The sequence below is a fragment of the Lissotriton helveticus genome, chromosome 6 (genome assembly GCF_964261635.1).
Source record: "Lissotriton helveticus chromosome 6, aLisHel1.1, whole genome shotgun sequence".
NCBI classification, from domain to species: Eukaryota; Metazoa; Chordata; class Amphibia; order Caudata; family Salamandridae; genus Lissotriton; species Lissotriton helveticus.
In genome coordinates this window covers 767,956,783-767,973,947 of record NC_136067.1, presented here as the reverse complement: position 1 = coordinate 767,973,947, position 17,165 = coordinate 767,956,783, and the positions used below count along the sequence as shown (strand labels likewise).

The 17,165-nt window shown below is 43.3% G+C and overlaps 1 long non-coding RNA gene across 1 annotated transcript in view; it reads left to right on the top strand.

The window, feature by feature from the left end:
• The window catches only part of LOC144761527 (uncharacterized), a 110,722-nt gene extending 109,445 nt beyond the window's left edge, over window positions 1–1,277 (top strand). The window contains exon 3 of the long non-coding RNA XR_013595764.1: window positions 447–1,277. This is a non-coding gene — a long non-coding RNA (uncharacterized LOC144761527). The remainder of the gene's footprint in view (window positions 1–446) is intronic.
• The last annotated feature ends 15,888 nt before the right edge of the window (window positions 1,278–17,165 follow it).

Genomic DNA, 17,165 nt, shown 5'->3' with positions numbered 1-17,165 from the left:
ATATACACATAGCAAACATAATTTTCATTTGGTTTGTAAAAACTTATATATATATATATATATATATATATATATATATATATATATATATATATATATATATACAGTTGTAAATAAGATATAACGGTCCTTCTTACGATTTCGAGTGGACTTGTGCCCGGCCAACACTGTTTCGGTGTTGAAACCGACAGTCCGTAGGTCGGCGCTTCTGACCACCAAATTACAATGTGACCGCACATGGTCGCAAACTCCCATTTCTTTATGTATTCCGCCCAGAGCACAAGCTCTCATAGAGAAATAGGAGGTTGTGTTAATTGCTGCACCATGTGTACATTTACATTCTTTATCTTTGATTGTCTTAGAAAATTTGTTCTCAAAATAGTTCATTAATAATGTGTCTATGTTGTAGTGTAATTTAAAGTTGTATTGTTTTTTTCCTGTTTTAGGTTTCTTCATTCAGACAGTTCAAACTTGTGAGGTGCTAAAAAATATGCTGCTGTTGAGAAGGACACAGGGAACATGGCTTGATCCCATGAAAGACACACAGACATTTGGTGTACATATCTTGCAGAAAGACAACGTGCACACTAATTGAATGGAAGTTTTGAAAACTGAATTAGACTTGCTGTCTGTTGAATGTTCCCACCAAGGCAAAATGTGCTGCTACATTGCTCTAACCACATGTAGAAGTCAAGCTAAAGCATACTAATCTCCCTTTACATTGGTAATAACCTATTTTTGTGCTAAGCTTATGAAGCTGTTTATTTGTCTCATCATTGTAGGAAGTAAATCTTGTTGCATGCTGCTGAAAGTTGGTTGTGACATTGCACCAGACATTGCAACAGTGTATAGGAGTGATCTTGTGGACTCAAAATGCAGTAATGACATGATTCTGAGTATTGGTGTCATTGAGGTGGATTCCTATTGTGGGCCAAAATATCTGGCTCCAGCTAATGCCATTAATCAATCATTGTTTTCCTATTGAATCTGATTTCTTTTATTAAATCCTGTCATTTCTTGGTGGCAAGGTCTGGAACTGTAAATGTAAAAATGACACTGAGTATTTGGGTAATGCTTGTGTTGTACTGATTTTGTCAAACTATGACAAAAACAATCTATCACATTTTCATAACATACTAGTTGTTGTTTGTAGTTTCTATTATTTTCTCTGACAGAGGTGAGGAATATTACCTACATGGAAATAATTTATGAATGAACACAATTTTTTTGTTTACATTTAGAAATGTATGATGGAAGGAAAAACATAAAGCAATTGAGATAAGTAATACCACACCAGTGTTTGACTTTGTTAGTTTTGCATTTAATAAATTCCTCATCCCACCAGTTCCTGGCTGAACTCGAGGTGGTGGTGTTGGGTGACCAGCAGCCGGGACTGGGGGGGGGGGACAAGATTGGGTGATGTTGCTTTGGACATCGGAAGTGAAGGTATCTATGGCCTGAGATGTGGTATAGCTGGGATGGAACGTATAGATGTGAGCTGAGTGAGACTCACTGGACCTGTCCAGAGGGGCCAGCCAGCTCCTCATCATCCAGCCTTGCAGGAGAGGAGTCTCCCTGAAGGCTTCTTCCTGGTATGTGGTGGAGGTCTACTCTGAGGCATGTACTCTCAGTGTTGGACCTATCATGAATGAAATAATACATGATTAGGTCTCTGGATTATCCATCAAATGTGTTTGAACTTAAAAAAAGTAGTAAGCTAAAAGAAAAAAGATATTTAAAATAATTATCATACTTTTCAGAGTTATTATGATTGATGACATAGACAGTTTCAATGACACACAGAATTAAATCAGAAAAACAGGTAAAAAGATGTTCTGAAATGACAAAACATTTTTATTAGAAAGTATACATTAAATATACTAAACATTCCAAACAACACAGTAGAAAGGAGAAATGTGAACTCAACCATTCCATTTCCTAGCATGCTAAAATGCTGACTGTTACACAACCTAGAATGATGTATAGCATTAGTCATAATATAAATATTTCAGAGTACATTTTACAAAAAATACTACTTTTTTGTCAAAAATATGTGTATTGTATTTTATCACAGATCACAAGCAAAATTGAATCATCACTTAATCCCACGCAGGAGATCAAAATGCCTCAGCAGAAGGAAAACATCGTACATAGTGCATTGAACAACGTAGACTAGCTCCTCTCCACAATAAGTAAGCCTAGTGGTAGATTCAGCTTCTAAATGTCCTGGAGAAAACAAGGATCATGCAACTATACGAAGCACAGAGGCAGTCCAAAGAAATCGTAGCACCCTTCTGTTACAATATTTTCTCCAAATTGCGCCACGGAAGTGCTGTGTGAGAACTAGACAAAAGTCGTAGACAAACTTATCCCAACATTGGACTTGGAATAAAGGAACACCCCCCTCCCGACAACCCCCCTACCCTACCCGTGGTGGCGGCAATAGATATATCAACAACAGGTCAGTCAACCTGGAATTGAGTTCAAAATTGGAAAAGATGAAGGGATTTGATGGTGGAGGGGCATACTGAAGACTGGAGGCCCCGAGAGAGAAAGGCAACTAGGGGGCCCCATTTAAATTCTAAATTTTTATAATCATCTCTAAAAATGTCAGCCATACGCTCTAGGCTATGCAGTCTCCAGAGGCGGGAGTGCCAGAGGGAGATAGCTGGAGCCTCCCTTCTTTTCCATGCGGCCGCCAAGGTGACCTTAGCTGCTCCGACGCAGAGCCACATAATCATTTTGTCAGCCCTTGTCTGGTGTTCGACGGATGGGTCGCGAAGCCCCAAAAGAACATCTGCCATGGTAGTGGGAATGGGATATCCTAACATGTCTTTTATATGTGCCAGAATTTCCTCCCAGAAAGGGTGGATAGTCGGGCAATCCCACCAGATATGTTGGAAGTCCCGCAGAAGCCCGCATCCTCTCCAGCACCTCTCCGAGGAGGTGGGAAAGATCTGGTGGAGTTTGGAAGGATGTAAATACCAGTCCATCATGGTCTTCATGTGAGCTTCCCTGAGTTCTTAAGAATGATTAAAGTGTGCAATATCGGACCAGAGATGCGTCCATTCCTCCTCAGAAATAGGACGGTGTATTAAGTCTTCCCACATGGACATGTATTTGGGGCGTGGGGAATGCACTGTTTTGAGTAGAAAGCTATACATGAATTATATCACCCCTTTCATGGTGGCAGTCTTGGTGAGAAAGGCCTCAAATTGTGTTAGAGGTCGGGTGGCAGCCTCTCGTATCGGAGGGGCAAGGGCCCAGTGCATCAATTGGGTGTAATGGTACCTTTCTGTGTCCTCTAATTCAAAATCCCTTTGCAGTGATCGAAGGTAAGGGGGTCATAATTGTGGAACAGATGCGTTAACGCTAGGCAGCCTCCCTTTCTTCAGGCATCAATCGGTCCCTCGTGCTGAGCAGGTGGGAAAGCTGGAGTAAAGTGGATTGGATTAAACGGGGATGGGAATGAAGGCCACCTATCGTCGCCCGAAACAGAGTCCCATACTTTAAGAGTAGCGCGTGTGGGGGTACTAATATATGTGTTCTGGGGTCCATCCCTACGAGGCCGCCATACCAAATCCCAAATGGTTCTTCCCGTCACGCTGCGGTCCATATGGAGCCAGTGTTTCTTGGATTCCTGCCGGGACAATTCAACTAGGACCCTCAGTGGTGCCGCTTTATAATATAAGAGGGTGTCTGGAAGGCCAACTCCTTCATCAGCGCGAGAGTGGCGCAGCAGAGAGTAAGAGAAGCGAGCTCGTCCACCCTGCCAGATAAAGCGTAATATCATGGCCTTCACCTTCAGAAAGAAATCACGCTCCAGTTCAATAGGTAAAGCTTTTAATAAGTAGAGAAGTTGGGCAAGAGTGTCATCTTTACTGCATATATGCGCCCTAACCATGATAGGAAGAGCGGCTTCCATTTCGTAAGTGCAGCCTGAATGCGCGTGAGAATGGGCAGAAAGTTGGCAGAGTATAATCCCTCAGGTCTCGATGTAAGTTGAACCCCCAGGTATTGGATGGAGGAGGCAGCCCATGAGAGCGGGGTGAGGGACTGAAGCCTAAGAGCCTCCTTAGGTGAGAGGGTGAGATTAAGTATGTACGATTTGCCTAGGTTGATTTTGAAACCTGACACTAATTCGAAGCGTTCGAGTTCCGATTGTAGACTCAGAAAGGACGTCTCAGGTTCGGACAGGGACAGGAGAACATCGTCTGCAAATAGGAATATTTTGTGGGATTCACCTGTAAACGGGATGCCCTGAATATCTGGGTTGTTACAGACCGCTAAGGCTAAGGGTTCAATGCTGAGCGCAAACAGTAAAGGAGAGAGGGGACAACCCTACCTTGTGCCTCTTGAGTGTAGAAAGGTAGGTGATTGTATCCCATTAACCACCACTCTGGATCTAGGAAGACGATAGTTAGTCCTTACCATGTTGATAAATCTGGACAAAAAGCCAAATGCTGAGAGCGTGCTGAATAGAAAAGCCCAGTCCCCCCAATCAAAGGCTTTCTCGGCGTCTAAGCCTACTAAGACCGCAGGGATTTGGCGTCTATTAGCTTTCTCTATGAAGTGTATGATCCTACGGGTTTTATCATGAGTTTGACGTCCTTTGATAAACCCCGATTGATCTGGGTGAATGAGGGCGGGCATGAGGTCGTTTAGGCGTTTGGCGATGATGGAAGAGTATAGCTTGGCATCAAGATTCAGTCGTGCTATTGGCCTGTAGGAGGCGCAGCATGGGGGATCCGTCCAGGGCTTGGGGATAACGGAGATCACTGCCTCGGACATAGTGCCGGAGGTAGCTCCTTCCTCCGCCATTCTATTAAAAAGACGCACAAGATAGGGGGGAAAGATCAGGGGCAAAAGTCTTGTAAAAAAGAGCCGTGTAGCCATCTGGCCCAGGGGCTTTGTGAGGTTTTAAGCTTTTGATGGCCCAGGTGACATCTTCTAAAGTGATAGGCACGGAGAGTAGGTCATTCCAGGCTGCAGACTCCTGGGGCAGAGGTAATGACTGAAGGTATGTCTGCTGTGTCTCCATATCTAAAGAGTCCCCGGTGTAGAGGTCCTCATAAAAGGACCCGAACAGTGCAGCTTTCTCTTCGTCCTTATGTGTAACTTCTCCCGTGGGGCCTAGAATCCCTCCTATGTACTCTCTCTCCCGTTTATCCTTTAATTGTCTGGCAAGATGTTTACAAATTTTATTGGGTGTAGGATAAGTGTCGCAGTTTAAGAAGTGTAAATTCTACCCTGTTGTTGTAGATGGCCCGGAGTCTACCCCTGAGGGCCGTGAGGTTGTGTAACGTTTGCCTGGTGGGGTTGGCTTTATGTTGAAGTTCAAGCGTAGTCAGCTCGGACTCCAACACTTCTCTCTCGTGTGCGCGCTGCCTATTTAATGCAGTGTTAAGGGCAATACACTCCCCCGAATGATAGCTTTCAGTGTATCCCAGGTGGTGAAGTCTGAGGTATCTTCGGGATTGTTAGCTTTAAAAAACTTCAATGATGTTGGTTCGTAGTTTGGTGCATGATTTTTTGTCACGAATGAGCAATGGTGGAAAGTACCATCTGGGAGTGGTTGAGGCATTTCCAGACCAGTTAAGACAAACAGTGTATAAACTATGATCGGATACTGAGAGCGGAAAAATGTTAGCATCTTGTAAGGTACCCCGTAAAGATTGGCTGAAGAAGATGTAGTCTAATCGAGAGTATGTACGATGGACATGTGAGTAAAACGTGTAATCACGTGACTGAGGGTGGAGCACACGCCATGAGTCTAGGAGGCCTAAGTCTTGTAAACGTTGTTGTACCTCCCCGGAGAAGGAGCCCATAGACGATCCCTGCGTATGTGTACCGTCCAGGTCCTTGTGTCAAATTACATTAAAATTGCCCATAAGGATCAGTGGCCCTTCTGCAAAGTCGGTTATTTTCCCCAGGAATGAATGTAGGAAAGTCGCTTGCCCAGTGTTTGGGGCATATAACGCCGCAAAAGTACAAATGTTCCCTTTTAAAAGACCCTTGATCATAATCCAACGCCCATCCCTGTCACTCTGAACCCCTAAAGGGTGAAATTGCGTGGAAGCGCGGAACAAGAGGGCTACCCCTCTGTGTTTCGTAAGGACCAAAGACCTGTAAATTAGTGGAAAGTGCTTGTGTCTGAGGCGCAAGTCTTTGGCTCTAGCCAGGTGCATCTCTTGGAGGACCACAATGTCAAGGTGGTGGTCTATAATGTATTTCCACACTTTGTGGCGCTTCTGTGGGGAGTTGAGACCCTTAACATTCCAGGTGCCAATGACGATCGGCATCATGTCACACCTCAGGGACTACACCAAACCTCCATCCCAAGATAGCCCAATGTGCCCCCTTCCCTCCCCCCACCACCGCACAAAACCAGAGCTTACTATCATGAGCAACCCCCCTCTTTGCAAATCTCATAAGAGCCTTAGTAAAAAAGCAGCCACCACAACCCCCCCATACCCACCCAGAACTCCCCTGAAAAACAAGAAAAAAACAAAGAGAACACTCAAACGGGCTCATCAGCCCTCTACCCAGGACCATCTCGCCTTCAGGAATCAACTCAAGACCTGGCTGTTCGAGCAGTAGCATACCCCTCCCCCCAAGCGCCTTGAGACCCTCCCGGGTGAGTAGTGCGCTATACAAATGGCATGATTGATTGATTGATTGATTACGGGGTCAAAGCGACCCCTCAAAGACCGTGGGGGACATCAGGTCCGAGGACCCCGTCCACGCCCGTCTCGACAGTAGCATAACCAAGAGCTTAATAGTGCGGTTTTCCTAGAAGAATGCAGATATTTCAAACAGCAAACCAGACCCAGCACAAGCCCATGCCCAAAGGAGCACAACAGAGAATCAAGCCATTCATGAATGTAGCAGACAGCAACAGCATAAGTCCCAGATCGTACCAAAAGACAGGAGAATCTCCGCTCGTCAAACCCACTGATTGATAGACAAAAAGAAACCACAGCAGTCTTACGTAGGAGGCCTCCAGTGCAAATGGTGCAAACCACATTAGCAACAGCAACATGAAAAGAAATAAGGACATTTAGGTTTAGTGACCCATTCAACAGTCTCCTCTCCACCAGGAATTCTCGTCAAGCCTTCAGGATGTGGGAGCTATAAGACCTTCTCTTCCCAGGGATAAAGTTGTAAGAGGGGATCTGAGACAACCACCACCAGGCCTCTGGGCCTCCACGTAACACCTGGAGGCCAAGAAATGTACTCTATGCTTGTATTTTGCACTTGGGCTCCAAACAATTGTGGCCCTACTCTAATAATTCCATCCACCATTACTGACAAATACTCCCTCTGTAAAACAGGGATTCGTATTCCCTGCCATTATCTAACTGAAAAGATTTGAAATAAAATATTTAACACACAAGAAAATAAATGAAAGGAAAAAGGGAGAAGAAACAGAGAAAACAAAACAAGACCCTTGATTTAACTGACAAAAGTTCAGCTTCTAAATGTTGTGATGCAGTGGCAAAGGCTAAGGATCATGGTCTGAAATGGAGTGTGCTCTATAATGTGATATGCAGGTGGAAACAATTAGCCAAATAACACCAGGGGCCATATTACACAAGTGGTGCATTTTCCTTGATTGTTCCAGGTGCACCTTTTAAAAGGTGTGCCTGGCGCAATAAAGGAAAATGTGCCATATTAGGGTGATTACGCTACTCTCAGGGCAGCCGCGAACTCGTGCTCCTCTGGGGGCAGCACATTCATGTGAAAAACAGAGCAGCTTCTTTGAAGTCTCTCCATGTTTTCACAGTGCAGGCGGCACCCGTGGTCCTTGCGGGTAACAGCGGTAGGGCGTTGGGACTGTGGGGCCAGGTGGGGGGGGGTTTCAAGGGATGATGCAGAAGGGAAATTAAATAAATAATTAATTTCCCCTCGTCATCGTCCATCGGAATCCCCCCATGCGGCTCCACCGCTGTTACCTGCACGGACCGCGGCTGGGCACCCACCTGCACTTTGAAGGGTATTAGAGATTACCTTGCAGGCGGGTGCAGTGAGTAACATACCCACCTGCAAGAGAGTGTCTGGTGGGTCCAATGGACCCCATTTCCTCACTCCAGACGGTTGCCATCAGGGGACCCACTAACTGTGTGCCACCTTTAGGTGGTGCACGCTCAGGACGCTACCCGATTCTTTCCCTCTGCTCCTCGCATCTGTAATAAGGCGCAGGTGCAGATGCAAAGGGATTCCCTCATTTGCATGGGGCCTCGCAAATGATGGAGCACCCTCTTGAGGAAGCGCTGTATGTGCGCCAGCACTTTTAGTATTACAGAAGGGGATCCACAAGAATGTGCGGCCCCTTCTATTATATCTAAATGCCCCAGGGGTGCTCCAGGCAGGCGCAGACGCCTATTGCGCCCCTGGGGCACTTCTATATTACAGACCCAGGTGTGTGATGCTAGCATCCATCCTACAGTCACAGGAATAGTCCAATGTTGGCCGCATCCTGTGACAGATTCATTCTGTCAACAAACTGCCACTAGAACACTGTCAGCACACCAGTGAAATCTAAATACGCTCTGCGCAACCCCGCCCCTCTGTCGGCAACGGGGTACTATTCACCAGCAGAGGAGTCCACCGAGTCGGCAGCAGTGAGCTGTTTACGGACGGTAAACACTCTGTCGACGTGGACGGAGATTCAGCCTGCAAACATCTAAACAGGGCGGGTGGGATCCCGTTGGCTTGACGGAGTACTTGGATACTCCTCTGCAGAATGACAATGGTAGTCCCGTCAAGATCTAAATAAATCAGGCTCAAAGTTTTGTCAGTGGGTCGGTCTGGTAGGCTATTTTAGCTTTTGCTGGTCTAACATGTTGTTGACGTAGGAGAGCTGTAAAGAATACAAATATATGCAGGCCACAACTACTAGAGGCATAGGCAAGTGCACTAACGAGCTTGAGTACCACCTTCCTAATACCATTACACCTTAATTTGCCAAAAACGAACTACAGCCAGGCAAAAGATCTTATACAATTCCACCCACAATGAGAACCAGAAAATCAAATATTCGCCCTATACTAGCTTTTCTAAGGTGTCAGTTAAGAGTGATTTGTAGAATTATCTCCAAGCCCTTCCACATGAATGATGGGAAAATAATTTGATAAATCAGTGTCACCCTCCGATTTATTTTAACCAGCTTAATTTCCATGAAAGTGAAAACCTGGAAAGATGTGCCAGTCTGCAAACACTACGAAATGATTGACATACGCTTTTGACATACCACTGATTATTTTAACAGGTATAGGTAATTACATGAATCCACTCCCTATATTCCCTCAAATTGCACCGTTTGGCACAGCTCGGAATCCTCAGGGAGTTGTCGCAACCATCGGGTTCAGCATTAATTCCGATTTTGACACACTTGCGTCCTTTCTTGAATTTCGTCCGAAAATATGGAATTCGACCGATTGCTGTTAGTTGATATTCGTCTTTTTTTCTTAAATAACCCCTTTCAAAGAAATGCAGTAATAAGCGACGGAATGTATTCTTTAAGGAGAGTGAGGTCGCATTCCAACACATCAAACATGCCACGGTTCTATATTTAGCATAAGAAAATCATTATTTGCTATTTTTTGCTATACTGGCGTTGAAACGATGCATGTAAAGCTAGTAATTGCTCGTTCCGTGTCACATTTTTATCTGCGAAATGAACACCATAAATAACTGATGGTTGAAAGCAGAAAAAAAGTAGTTAATTTTCAAAATTGTATTTATTGTTTATGTACCAAAAGCTGAAAAATGTTGGTGTGCCCTGCTTGGCAAACTAAATCATTATAGATTAAAATAGAACCAAAGAAAATATTGGATTTTTCAGTTATTGTGACGTCAATTAATTTGGGTAGCACTGGAAATGAAGATCTGCATTGATTCACGGATCAGTTTCAGGCTAGCCAATGGAAAGCAAGATATATAGGCAAAAAGAAGCAAGTATAAATGATATTCACTGAAAAAACCATAGGTTATAGACCATATATAGTTAGGAATTAGCATTTAGAAAACCTTATTTTACTCACACAAAACCATTGAAATTCCATATATAGTTAGTTGCACTAACTATATATCGCGCACCCGCAATCCACTGCTGATGATGTCACATATTACATCATTCATGACATGGTCAGTGACATCACTGATGACATCACTGATGACATCTCAAATGACATCACTGATGACATCACTGATGACATCTCATTTGACATCATTCTTGTGCTAATACAATAAACCTCTTCAGACTCTAATATAACCTTAGATACACTCAGTGTATACAGACACTCACACACTGTCACTCATCCATGGAGTTACTCACACACCTAGTCAGTCATGCAAAGAAACAATCTCACCTCCATTTCCTCAACTATACAGTTATACACACCTTACTTATTCAAACATATACTAACACATATTTACTCTCTTATACAATCCCTGATACAAGTTCACAATGATCCATACAGCCACTCACACATTCAGTGGCTCTCATGCACAGTTATTTATATATGCCAACTCTCACATGTACTGTGTTTTACATATGTACTTACTATGACATGTAGCATTGAGATATCCATTCACTCATCAATACACTCATGCACACAGTCAACCGCCCATGTAGCTTTTTCCACATGCACTCTTGAACTCATACACCTAGTGAATCAACTGCTCACACATCTATGCACAGAGTCACACACCTCCCAGCCACCCCCACACAAACTCAATCTCCCATAGAAATACTTGGGCAACCAATTAATAACACATATAGCCTCTCGTATAGCTAATGATCAACACATGCAGCAGTTTACATCACAACAGACATAATGATGCACAAATTAAGACAGTTTAGTCACTAACCCATGCATTCAGTGAGACACATTTAATCACTCACTCATACAGTCAGTCACGCACCTACTAAATCCTTCATCCAGACACTTATACATCCACTCATTCTTCAATATCTAAGACATATTTTAACTTTACAGAAACATACAGTCACTGGATGTTGTCATCAGTGATGTCATTTGAGATGTCATCAGTGATGTCATCAGTGATGTCACTGACCATGTCATGAATGATGTAATATGTGACATCATCAGCAGTGGATTGCGGGTGCGCGATATATAGTTAGTGCAACTAACTATATATGGAATTTCAATGGTTTTGTGTGAGTAAAATAAGGTTTTCTAAATGCTAATTCCTAACTATATATGGTCTATAACCTATGGTTTTTTCAGTGAATTTTCAAGGTTTTGTAAATGCTAATTCCTAACTATATATGGTCTATAACCTATGGTTTTTTCTGTGAATTTCATTGGTTTTTTAACAGCTAATATCTGTAGCTGTAAAATGTATTCTTCTTTAAATCCAAAAATATATTTTATATGTTTATGAATAATTTTTTTTTTAAATATTTTTTTTTCTTCGTTCCCGCTTCGCGAATCGGGAAGCTTCCCGTTAGCTGACCTTGATGCCGCGAAATAGACCGCGAGCCGGTAAACGTTTCTTTACCGCAAGTGCCGCGTTAGAAAACAACATCGTGACGCCTCCCGTCCGCATGACGTTCCACGTTGTCGCGTGATACGTCATATGACGTGCTACGTTAGCGAACTGGTACGCGAAGCGAGTGCCAAAGCGCAGGTTTCTGGAAGCAAACCGGGAGGCCCTGCAAAGCGCTTAACGTAAACACAGCAAGTCATGTGACTTGGTAATAACACTTTTCATTGGTTCATTTCACTTTTGGTTTCCTAATGATGTAAGACTAGGTCATATAATCTAAAATGAACACTTTTGATTGGTTGAGAACTCTTGTTTTTCCCAAATGATGAAAATCCCTCCTTCTTTCCTCACTCTGACTTTCATCATTGTGAGAGAAAGACCCTTTGTGATCACTGAGCAATGGCTTCTTTAGTAGCTTCAGCTGGTGCTTCCCCACCACCTCCACCACCTCCAAGGAAGAGAGGACCACCTGCTCAAGTTGTAATTCAACAAGAAGAAGAAGAAGAGGAACAGGAGGACGAGCACGAAGAGAGGCAGTTTTTGCCTGAGCAGCCCAAGACGTCTCACCGGAAAGAAAACTTCATTTGGCAATTTTTTAAAATTCCCAAAGGTCAGAAAAAAGTAAATGCAAGATACGTAACTTGCCTTATATGTCAAGATAGACTGTCCAGAGGGACCGACAAAAAATACAGTTTCGGAAACTACACAATGCATCGCCATATGACTAGGTGGCATCCTAACAACTACAGTGCTGCACAGTTTCGGAACGACCTAGATAATCTCCCTATTATGGCCAGAAGATCTGTTGTACCGGAAGTAACGGGACCAGAGGGCAGGGAGATGGTGCCAAATATACAAATGAGATTTGGTGAAGTAAAACACACCTGCGTATTTTGCGATGGATTCATTTCCTACGGAGAAAGAAGCATCACTCTGATCAACAGAGCTATTGACTATCATATGCAAGTTTGTCCGAAACGCCCAAAATAATAAATACTTCTTTTTTTTGTTTTGTTGCTCCTGTTGAGCCCTTTACAATGAATCGTTTTCATTGCCCCCTCCAAGAAAAACCCAAAAAAATATAAAACTGTTCCGAAAAATTCAAAAACATTAAAAAAATGTTCAGAAAAATAAAAAAAAAAGTTCTTTTCAGAACTACCTCCCCGTTATTAAAAAATTGGTACAATATTTGGAACTGTGCCAACCTCTATTTCTCTTAGTTCGCTTCCTAGTTCGCTCGCTGGTACGCGAACTGGAAGCGAACCAAAAACAGTAAGTATAAGGGAAGGAAACACACACTTATGTTAAAAGAAAGACAGCTATAGGGGAGTAAACTAGAGATACTATTACCCATAATCCACTACTGATGATGTCACATATTACATCATTCGTGACATGCTCAGTGACATCATCAGCAGAGGATTGCGGGTTTTTTGGCAACATGCCTTATCCACGGTTTAATAACGCTGCCTTTTGCTTTATATAAGTTTTCAAATTGTATGAAATATATACCAATAGGTCTTTATGAACCTTTAGGTAGTGCTTTTGTTCATGAGGTCTGGTCGCTTCCATACACATACAGATGTTTCAAAGATGATCAAGAAGTTTATCTGAATGGAGAGGAATGCACTGAGACGCCAGATCATTCACTAATGTGTAGGCACATACAGTTACACGATTCATGCAACAAACACCGACCAAATATGGCTTGCGTGTTGCAAGGCACGCCAGTTCCTGCTATCATCCCCACGTTCAAGTTGTTGGAAAATGGTAGTTATTTGATGCTCAATAATGAAGATTGTTCTGAGTTAATTAAAAGTATTCCTTTTATCGTAACAGTAAGTGAACGGGTTATTTGCTGCAGAAATGTTCTATTTCCTCCCACACATGAACATAGGGAGTTTTCAATCTGGCCACAAATACCAACCTTGGGACACGTTTCAACGGCATGACAAGAATAAGAGCTCTTTTGTCTCAGAGAGAGGTGGCCTTGAGTTCGGCCCGTGAAACTTTCGTACTTCACATAGCGAACACCCGTACACAGGTTTGCCTTTCAATTTCAGCAACATGTTTCCGACTATCTTTAACGCATCCTCCACAAAATCCCTGGCACACTTTTTTAAAGTTGTTACCAGTGGTCTCGTGACTTCATTTGAGAAAATCTTTGGAGTCATCCCTGCTCCCTTTCATTCCATTTTCTCCACTCTGGTTCGTGGATTGCATTTTTACTTGCATTACCAGCGGACGCTCTTGTGCTTTTTTACATTTTTAAATATGGATGTCCCTCCTATGCAACCTCCGACCCTGCAGCTGCTGACACTGTTCCGCAATCGCATGCTAGAATATTATGGCACAATGCCGTTGGCGATATTAAGCACGGCATATGGATTATCTTTTCGGTTCTCCTACTTCACCTGTGTCCAGCCTGTATTTCACTGCCTGACCTGTGATTTCGATTGGGCCATTGATTTGTGTCTCTGCGGACCGGTTTCTCCTGACGTCGACTTTAATCAGCTGATGACTCCTATCATTACTCACGAGTTGGTTTGTCCTGGCGAAAGGATTATGGCTGTGGCATTGATGCATGGACTACTTGGTCCCTGGAATTTACTGGCGGCAGCACAGTCTTTCTTGGAACACAGCTTTCTTGAAAACCCACCGAGCTGTCCTCTGATGGTGATAGAGGATCCGGTGCTGGGAGAGCACGTATGTTCTTTTCCGCTTTTAAATTGGATGGCTGAACTGTTTTCGGATGAAGACGGTGACTTCCTGTTGGAGGCTGTTGCAGCTTATTTTGCATACACAGTTATGTCATAGACCTTTTTCATGTTTCATATGCTGAGTACTAGCATTTCATTGACAATTCATTGACTTAATTGTCAAGTTTTTATTATTTACCTTGCCTATTGGCTTAAGACTCGATAAAGTACTTGGCTGTTTTATTTTTCTTTAGCATTGAATTTTCCTAGTTTTTAATGCTTTACCTTGCGGACCGTCCACATATAAACTTGCAATCTGCTCTCATGAGATGGCACTTCTATTATCTTATTCAGTTCGTTTCCGGATCATGGGGAGGTGTCATCTAGGTCCTGGATATCTTTACACCGTGTTAAGTTAGCATGGGCTCATTACCGGTTTAAACGCCATTTTTCCTTTTTTGCAACTTCTGCACACGACATTTAGTTGTTGCTTTAGCTTTCCACCTAGTAGTTCATCGTGGTTTACATGAGAATAATATGTTATTGGTCTACTATCTGCTTTACTTGTTAAACTATATCTGTACAGCGAGTGCTAAAGTTTCAAGAACAACACGATACAGAATTGTTATGAGGTCTGATCTCCACGACTTCATACTCATAACATAAGTGCAACTTCTGCCAATTCTGGGCATGAGGCGGGTTTTATATTGCTTTGCCGAACACACATACACAACAGTTGATGCGGTTCACATGAAGAGAGAGCTGGTGTATGCTGATGTGATTCCTTCAAATCTAAGACACTAAAGTATGGGCACGCCCTAAACCAACACAAAGAGACCTTCTTAGCAAATAATATAATATGTGTATTAGGGAGGGTGAGATATAAGCAGCCGCGGGCCGTGGAGGGAGTTACGGTGAGGCAGGGAGGCGGGGAGGGGGAGAAGCAGGGTGGAGCCCTCTCTACCTTGCCCCTCCCCCTCCCCGCCTCCCTGCCCCACCGTAACTCCCTCCACGGCCCGCGGCTGCTTATAAGTGTTGCTAACTCTTATTCATTTACAGCATGTTAACATACTGTCACCATTCGCTTTTTATGTACTAGTAACTATGCTGGTAATTTTGCTACTGATAATATGTGTACTTGTATTCTCCACCCTGCTTCTCCCCCTCCCCGCCTCCCTGCCTCACCGTAACTCCCTCCACGGCCCGCGGCTGCTTATAAGTGTTGCTAACTCTTATTCATTTACAGCATGTTAACATACTATCACCATTCACTTTTTATGTACTAGTAACTATGCTGGTAATTTTGCTACTGATAATATGTGTACTTTTATTATCTAAGGTACTACGCCTGAGAAGACGGCATTAGTAAATAAACATTTCAAATACACATGTGTTCTTCTTAACTCCATGTTCTGGTTTCTAAGAAATATATAACGACCGACTGTTCATGAGTTCCACGTATCCTGAGGTACTATAAGTTCATATTCTGGATTGTCTAAACATTGAGAGTTTGTTATATCCAATGTGACACTGTACCTAGCTTGCTAAATAGTTTTTGATTACTAACGTGAGTTTTGGGACACCCTAATTCGCCGAGGTTCCAATCCTCTGTCCACAGTTCTGTGTGAGAACAGAAACCCTGCGACAGGGGCACCCCCGACCCTTGCTGGAGCTTCATCACACTTGCGATACAACTCCAGCAATGCGCCACCTTTACGGCACAGATACATCACGCATCTGTGCTGTTTTTGCCCCGTGATGCGCCGCATTGTAAATGCAGCACACCATAGGTGACGGAACAGCGGCACAGAATGACTAACACATCCCTGGTGATGCGCCAGTCATCATAAATCTATCCCTATGCTTCTTATCTTGTTAGAGATGAACCGCCATATGTATCATCAAAGTTATTTGCATTTCCTAAATAGCGAACTTTAAGGAATAAATAGCGATTCTTTACCATTCCTAGTTTGCGATGAGCTATTTGCTAATTAGCCGAATGTAGCCCAATGAAGCCCAATGTAGCCCAATGTAGCCCAAAGATGGCCGCCAGACACACAAAAAAACAAATGTAGCCCAAATATCAGCCAGATGTAGCCCAACTATAGCCCAGTGACAGAATGACCAATCAGCTTCGCAAACCTCCGTTACGCGAAGCAGAGCGCTGTTACAGATATATATCTTTTTTTGAACGTTAATTTCTCAAAATCCACTGGAGCACATATATTGAGACCTAGCAAAGGCACATCGGGCTACCAGTCCCTAATATTTTGCCAAGTTTCGTGCAAATCCATTCAGCCGTTCAATTATTATTTTTATTATTTTTTTTTGCCCCGCGGGGCCCTTTTAAAACCTCCACATCAAACCTAGGGGGTCAGCGAGGATCTACTATGCCCCCTTATAGTTATTTCCCCCTTTGTTTTGACCTCCTCTTGTCTCTCGATCCTACCGAGAGACAAGATGGCGGCCGCTACGGACTGTTTGGAATGTTGACAGACGCCGGAGAACCAATCAGCTTCGCTTCACAAAGCTCCGTTGCGCGAAAAGTCCGCGAACCAGAGCGCTAACCGGTCCGCTGTTACAGATATATATCTTTTTTTAAACGTTAATTTCTCAAAATCCACTGGAGCACATATATTGAGACCTACAAAAGGCACATCGGGCTACCAGTCCCTACAATTTTGCCAAGTTTCGTGCAAATCCATTCAGCCGTTCGGGCTAAAAGTGAGGCCAACCGCCCTATGGAAATTAACATGGGAAAAACGCGTTTTGGGACCCCCCTTTTTTCTCGGCCCCCCCTTGACGAACCCCCCCAAAATTTTCAGGGGCTGCTCAGAAACAAAATGTGCCATTTTCCTGAAAATGTCAGCCAATTCCGTCCACAAACGCCAAAGTTATTAGACATAGAATTTTCAAAAAACCCATAGAGAAAAAATCCTAACTATATAT